The 7,218-nt window shown below is 34.2% G+C and overlaps 1 pseudogene; it reads left to right on the top strand.

The window, feature by feature from the left end:
* Positions 1–2,645: 2,645 nt before the first annotated feature.
* LOC103496032 (elongation of fatty acids protein 3-like) lies at positions 2,646–3,477 on the top strand (annotated as a pseudogene).
* The last annotated feature ends 3,741 nt before the right edge of the window (positions 3,478–7,218 follow it).

The raw sequence follows: 7,218 nt of genomic DNA, 5'->3' as shown, positions 1-7,218 counted from the left end.
TCGATGGCGCTTCTGACATTAGAAGAGGTTTTTCCGAAGCTGTTGGAAACAAAATACCGATGCTGGAAAGCATTGGGAGTTCTCAAATTTCTTATAGTGATCACATCGTTTGTACTAACTACAAAAAGATCGTATCGTTTGTACTAACTAGAAAGTAGGTCGCATCCTTATTTATATTCTATAGATTGTTTTGACTATATACTCAAACTTGATTCATGTTTCTGTCTCTACAGAAGGTTCAAGTCTACAGTACTAGATAGCCTCGAAACCTTAGTTTATTGGATTCAGTATTACAGTGTTCAATTTTCACTAATAAGTTCTCAATTCCTTGCTCACACATGTTTATACAATGCATCTACTTTCCTGATAGCTTTGATGTTCTCTTTTTTCTTAGTGAATGCCCTTAATCCAAAACCATATCCCTTTGGAAAAGTTCTATTTGTGGGTGAGCAATTTCTTGTATGTTAACAAAAGTTCTCATCAGTTATTGTTTTTGTAACATATTACTTGTATAAAATCTTTCATTTCAAGAACTTTTGGAGCCATAAACTTTTGTTTCTTTTTCTATCTTCTAGCTCTCTACATACTTCAGTACTCCAAGTTGTAATTTTTAATTTATGCTTCAGGTTGAACTCAACCAAGTGATGAGTATATTTATAATTTATTTTGCAGGTTGAACTTAACCAAACGAGCCATTTGTTTGCAGATATATCGTGTTTGAAATAGAAGATTGATATGAGGTTGATGTTACTCCAAGAATATCATATTAGAAAATCTTATAGTAAGCCCGCTCATCAAACCATTGAAAAGAAATGCACGAACTAACATTTCCATCTCAAGTAATTAGGTTTTCCCGACGCCGTAGTAGTGCGTCGAAAAAAGTGTAGGTTTTTCTGACGTCGTAAGTAGTGTGTCGGGAGATCCCCTGACTATTTATTTCGTTTCTGTTTTACACAGAACTGAAAACGAAAGGGAAAGGGTTCGGAGAAGAGAGAAACATTTGTCGCCGTCCGTAGCTCGCCGCCGTCCGTTCCATCATCGTTGTCGTCCGTCGTCCATCGCCGCGGCCGCAACTTCAGCTTCAGCCTTCCTCCATCCGTAGCTCACCGCCAACCTTCTCTTTGCTGTCTTTCAAGTTCTTTTCTCTCCATTCTCACTTTTTCAGGATCCCGTTTGTCACCCTGTAGCTAAGTCAGTCAATGACTTTCAAAACAAATATATCTCAAATGAATATTTTTTTTATTGAAACAACTTTCATTGAATGAATATGTGTGCGTCTGTGCATCATACGGTTGGCCTAACATTGGACAAACAAGAAATATCTCAAGTTTAACGAACCTTTTTAAGTGCCTTTTCGCGAGCTTTCAGTATAGTGTTGGCAAAACGGTTTCTTAACAAAGCTGCACGATAAAGCCTGTCGGGGGAGGCTTTCCCAACGCAGTACATGGCGTCGGGAAAGCAGACGAGGCTTTCCCGACGCTGTGGATTGCGTCGGGAAAAACGGCGTCGGGAGAGGCTTTCCCGATGCGTGACCAACACAGCGTCGGGAAAGCCTATCCCGACTCACTTCCCCCGACATTTGTCCTAACGCTGAGGACTGCGTCGGGAGATCCTTCCTCGACGTATTTTTCACTTTCCCCGACGTTTTTCGACATCAGAAAAATCTCGATTTTTTGTAGTGACATGCGAACTATCAAAGATGGAAGAACAATTCCATGATGATATAATCCTCATTGAATTTTGTAAATTTGAACATTTGTATAGTTGAAAATTACATTTTATGTATTATAATTTGTATTATTGGATATTTTATTTAGTTTCTAATGTAAATTGATAACTATATTTTAATATTGAAATGAAGTCATTGTATTTAATGCACAAATTATGAAGTCTTCCACGTGTCTATTTAGCTAAAAGCAAGTGTGTAATGTAAATGGACATAATTTCAAAGTTATTTGTTGTAGCAGGAGAAAAAAGCTATATATAGATGGTATAATAACCTTTAAAAAAGTTATCACAAGTCAAAGGAAGCATTAAGAAAAAGTTATTATACAGCAAAATAGCATGGAGAGTAACCTATTATATTTTAAAGATAGTTTCAACAACTAATGCTATTGAATGTTTTCATACCCATATATACATGTCAGGACTCTTCTTAGATTTTGATTATTGCTTGTTAACAAACTTTATTTATAAGTTATTTTATATACATATATATAATCTTTAGAAAACAAATATCATAAGATTTATTGTTAGAAGGTGAGTAGAAAAACTAAAATGCATTTTACATTGTCAAAGCGAGTTTGATCTAGTGATATTGTCGTGACTTTCGTCTTAGAGATCAAAGATTAAATCTCTCACCCTCCAATATGGTAAAAATAATTGTCTAGCGGATAACTTCGTAAAAAAAAGATCATAGTTGAAGGACAAATTTGGACCAAAACTATGAGTTAGAGTAATAATTAATATATTTATTTTTCAGAGCTAGGTATATTGTCTATTTATCCAATTTTTAATCACAGAATTAAATTCCCCTGTTAATCCACTTTAAAGATATATTGCCTAAAGTGCAACAACCTCAATTATTTAAACACTCCAAACTCCCATCATTTTTCTCCCCAAACACACAAACACACACCATGAGTTACCTTATTCTATCAACTCTCCAAATGAACCATCCCATTTTTCTCAACTTTGCATGGATTGAAGGCCAGACCTTTGGATCATCACCTTTCTTCCTCATTTTCACAATCTTCTCTTACCTTTCCTTTACCTTCCTTCTTTCCCATATTTCCATTCCTCCAATATCCCCTTCAATCCTCAAACCAATCTCAGGCCTTCATAACTTTACCCTCCTCATCCTCTCCTTCATCATGGCCATTGGATCAATTCTCTCTTCCATTTATCATGTCCCTCACCCTCTTTTCCTTATTTGCTTCCCACCTCAAACCCCACCAACTGGACCTCTCTTCTTTTGGGCTTACATTTTTTATCTCTCTAAAATTCATGAATTTCTTGATACTCTCTTGATCATTCTAAGTAAATCATATCAAAGGGCTCACATTTCTCCATCTTTACCACCATTCAATGGTCTTGATCATGTCTTATCTTTGGCTTAACACTTCCCAATCGTTGACCGCAATTGGAGTAGTGACAAATTCCACAGTGCACACAATAATGTATGCTTACTATTTCTTGTGCTCAATTGGGATAAAACCAAAGTGGAAAAAATTTGTTACTAACTGCCAAATTTTGCAGTTAGTGTTTGGGTTTGTGGTTTCGGGTTGGATGTTGTATGAGCATTTCATTGGTGGATCGTCATTATCCCTTGGTGGATGCTCGGGTATCAGGGGTTGGTATTTCAATATTGTTTTCAATGCCTCTCTTTTGGCTCTTTTCATGGACTTTCATTCTAAAAGCTATGTGTTGCACGGCCAACGCAAACAACAATAATAAATTAACTTCACCAGTTTTATGTGGGAATATGAAACTTTTGAATAATCTTTCAAGTACGTTATGTTTTAGCTAGCCATAAGGAGTTGGGAAATTATTTTGGATGGAAAAAGGGTTTAGGTATTTGCAAATATGACTTTAAAGTTTGTGATTTTGTAGATATAGCAAAAATAATCAAATTTAGACTTTTATGTTTGTGAATTCCAATTTTACCATTTTTCCATTCTGGAGCATCTCAGTTTCCAATCCCACGACTACCCTAAATTCAAATAGATAAAAAGTGGTGGTAAGAAAAAGGGTCAGTTGCATAGGGCAAAAAAAAAAATCTTAAAATAATAATATGTACAGTACAAGGGTTAAATAATGGCATACATAGAAAAATAATAATAATAATAAAAGATTAAAATAGCCACGTCCAACCATCATTTTGGGCATTCCTTGTCGAATTTCTCAAATTAAAAACTATTGTTAGTAGCATCTATCCAGTTAGTAGCATCTATTATTGGTAGCAGTTATTATCGATAACATATATCACTAATAGCATCACTGATAATTGTTATCAGTGATATATGGTATCATTGATACCTTTCAATTTAAGAAATGATAATTTCAAACACTTCTCGATTTTTTCATGTTGAAAGATATCACCAATAGCTACAATTAGTGAATATCACTCGTAGCTATTATTGATTGTTATCACTAATAGGTACTATCAGTAATAACTTGTCAACATTACGAGTATTTTTTTTTCCTGATTTTCTTAGATTGAAAGCTACCATTTATAACAATGGGTAGTTGTTATACGTTGCTATCGATGATAGATTTTAATTTGAGAAATTAAATATGTTTATCAATTGATTTAATTGATAACAACTATCAATGATAGCCACTAAAGGGTAGAGTAACTTTTAATTTGAGAAATATGGTATTAGTTGCTATCAATAATTTTCTATATTTATTGCTATCAACGTAAAATGATACCACTAACAATAGTGATTGCATTAGAAGGATATCACTAGTAGGAACTATAAGTGGTACCATTAGAAGGATATTTTTTATAAGTGATATATCCTTGGTAAACATGTCAATTTTGAATTGATGAAGTTTCATTATGCTATCGATTGATATTTTTGATAGCTACTATCAATAGGGGTGTAAGAATAACCCGACAAGCCGAATTACCCCAACTACCCAAACTATATTATCAAGGTTGGGTTGAGTTAGTTTAAAATTAGGGTTGGGGGTTGAAAATTTTGGTATATATATATATATATATATATATATATATATATGTTTATATATTTATATTATTAATTTATTATGAATTTAGTAAATAGTACATAGAAGTAGGTCACACCTCACTTCGTTAGTTTGTTCACGTTGCGCCTCATCTCTCTAACTCACCCTCTCCCTCTCGTCCTCTTCATCTTGCGTCATCGTTGATGTTCATCATCTCTAATCATCTCTCCTTCTTAGTCCTTGTTGCGTTGTCGCTGGCGTTCCTTTGCATTGTCTCACCAATCATCTCTCCTTCAATCGCCCCTCACCGTTTACTACTTATTACTCTCGTTCTTAGTCCACCTCTTAATCTCCCAAGTCTAAAGTTTGAATATTAGTGATTATTTATTTTCAGGTTTTTTCTTCATTAAAAATTTAGTAGATTTGAATCTTTTAGTTGTTTTTATGTGTTTTGAGTTCGAAATTTTAGTAGATCTGATTCTGTAATTGTTGGAAGTTGGGTACAATATAGTTTTTTTTTGTAGAGTATGTAACATGTATGCTAATTAAGTAGGGGATATAGATTATTGGTGGCTTTTTTTATTCTACCTTTTTTTTTTTTTGAGTGAATATGCTAAATAAATAGGGGATTTAGATTCAGTGGATAGGCTAGTTTTTATTCTACTTTGTTGATTGGATATGCACTGAATAATGATTTTTCATTTCTGGCAGTTGTTTACATTCCGCTATGCTATGGGGGGTGACTAACTCTAGTTTTTATACTGTGTTAGACTATGGAGAGCAGTAGTGGACAATGTAGTGAAACTACCCTAGTCATAGTCCTAGTCCTGCTCCTTCCACTAATAATGCAACGAGAGTTGTGAGTTCGAGTAAACCACCACTATTCGATAAAAAGAGAGTTAGACGCATTAAGAAGACTACTTCCACTGAATAGGATCATTTTCACAAAGTTGGAAGAGAATAGTTCTAGGTGCTCATGCAATTATTGTGATAAAGAGTATTGTTGTGATACTACCTCATCACATTATGGAAGCACCTAAATAATCCGTGTAAGAAGTACCCATATAAAGAAGTAGAAACAAGACAAACTATTCTGACTCTTCAACCTTCCACCGGTGGAAAAAGTGGTAATAATTTTGTGACTAGTATTTTTAGTCAACAATTATGTATGGAAGCATGTGCTAAGATGATAATTGTTGATGAATTGTCATTCAAGTTTATCGAGAATTAGGGGTTTACATATGTTTGTAGAGTGACTTGTCCTAAGTTTGACCCTCCTTCAAGAGTAACAATTGCTAAAGATATATATCAATTGTGTCTTGATGAAAAGAAAAATTGAAATCATTCTGAGCTAGAAATTGTCAAAGGATATGTTTGACAACTGACACATGAACTTTATTGCAAAATATTAACTACATGGTACTCACTGCACACTTCATTGATTTAGATTAGGTTTTTCATAAAAGAATTTTAAACTTTTGTTAATTTTCTTATTGCATTATCGGAAATTTCATAGTCTAAAACGATAGGAAAATTCAGAAATTTTAGATGATCCTATTGGAAAGCTCATTGCACTATAGGAAATTTTGGAACTCCCGGTGCAGATTCTCATCATTAGGAGAAACGACGACTGGAGAAAGGACATCTCCCAACACATAAATAATATGTCGACAATTAGTTGCATCTCCCAATACTGTGTTTTGTATGCGACTGAAGATAAAGGAAAACTCCTGGCGCTTTTAGTAAGGCATCTAGAAATGTTGGGGAACTGTCGACGCTTCCATTAAAGCGTGGATAGTTGAGGAGAACTCCCGACGCGTATCAAGCTGCATCAAGAGTTCTCCTTTGGATTCCCTCTACAATATATGTTCCACAAATCTGTGAAGAAGAAAGTCTGAAGAGCCCTCAACGACAAAAAACCCTAAAATATCGGCCTTGTCCTCTGGTGCCATCGTCGCCTTATCCCTTCCCGTAAGTAATTTATTTAAGCTAATTTAAAATTTTCCGTAAAATCCATTTCGTGAGTTTTCTTTCGGCGATTTTTTGCATTATTAGGTATTATATTATTATTCCATTTCGTGAATTTCCCTTTCAATTTGGATGGGGATTCACTAAGTGAGATGAGGGAAATTTGATGGTGAAATGGTTGGAGTTTCTTTGTGTTTATCAGTTCCATTCTTTTTTATGTTTCTTGAGTTCAACTTACCGTTCTTTGTTGCTATTGATAAAAATGAATGAATATAGATGTAGAAATTATGCTTTTTGTTTGACCTTCTCTTCCTATTTTTTTTCCTCTCAGAATACTACCATATTTTAGACTTCCTTTGATGATAGGTAGTAAATTTGTATAAAAAATGTTTTAGGAGGTTAGTTGGAAAGTTAAAAAGTTGGAAACCCATATTGTAAATGGATTTTCTTTGAAGTAATATATTTTATGTTTTCATTTGTCTGAGCATGTCAAGCATTTTTGCACGGGTAGTTTTCATCTTAAAAGTTTGATCCTTTGTGAAGCAGGTTCTGATGACT

The sequence above is a fragment of the Cucumis melo genome, chromosome 11 (genome assembly GCF_025177605.1).
Source record: "Cucumis melo cultivar AY chromosome 11, USDA_Cmelo_AY_1.0, whole genome shotgun sequence".
NCBI lineage: Eukaryota > Viridiplantae > Streptophyta > Magnoliopsida > Cucurbitales > Cucurbitaceae > Cucumis > Cucumis melo.
The sequence above is the reverse complement of the archived record's forward strand: the minus strand, read 5'-3'. Positions and strand labels throughout refer to the sequence as shown.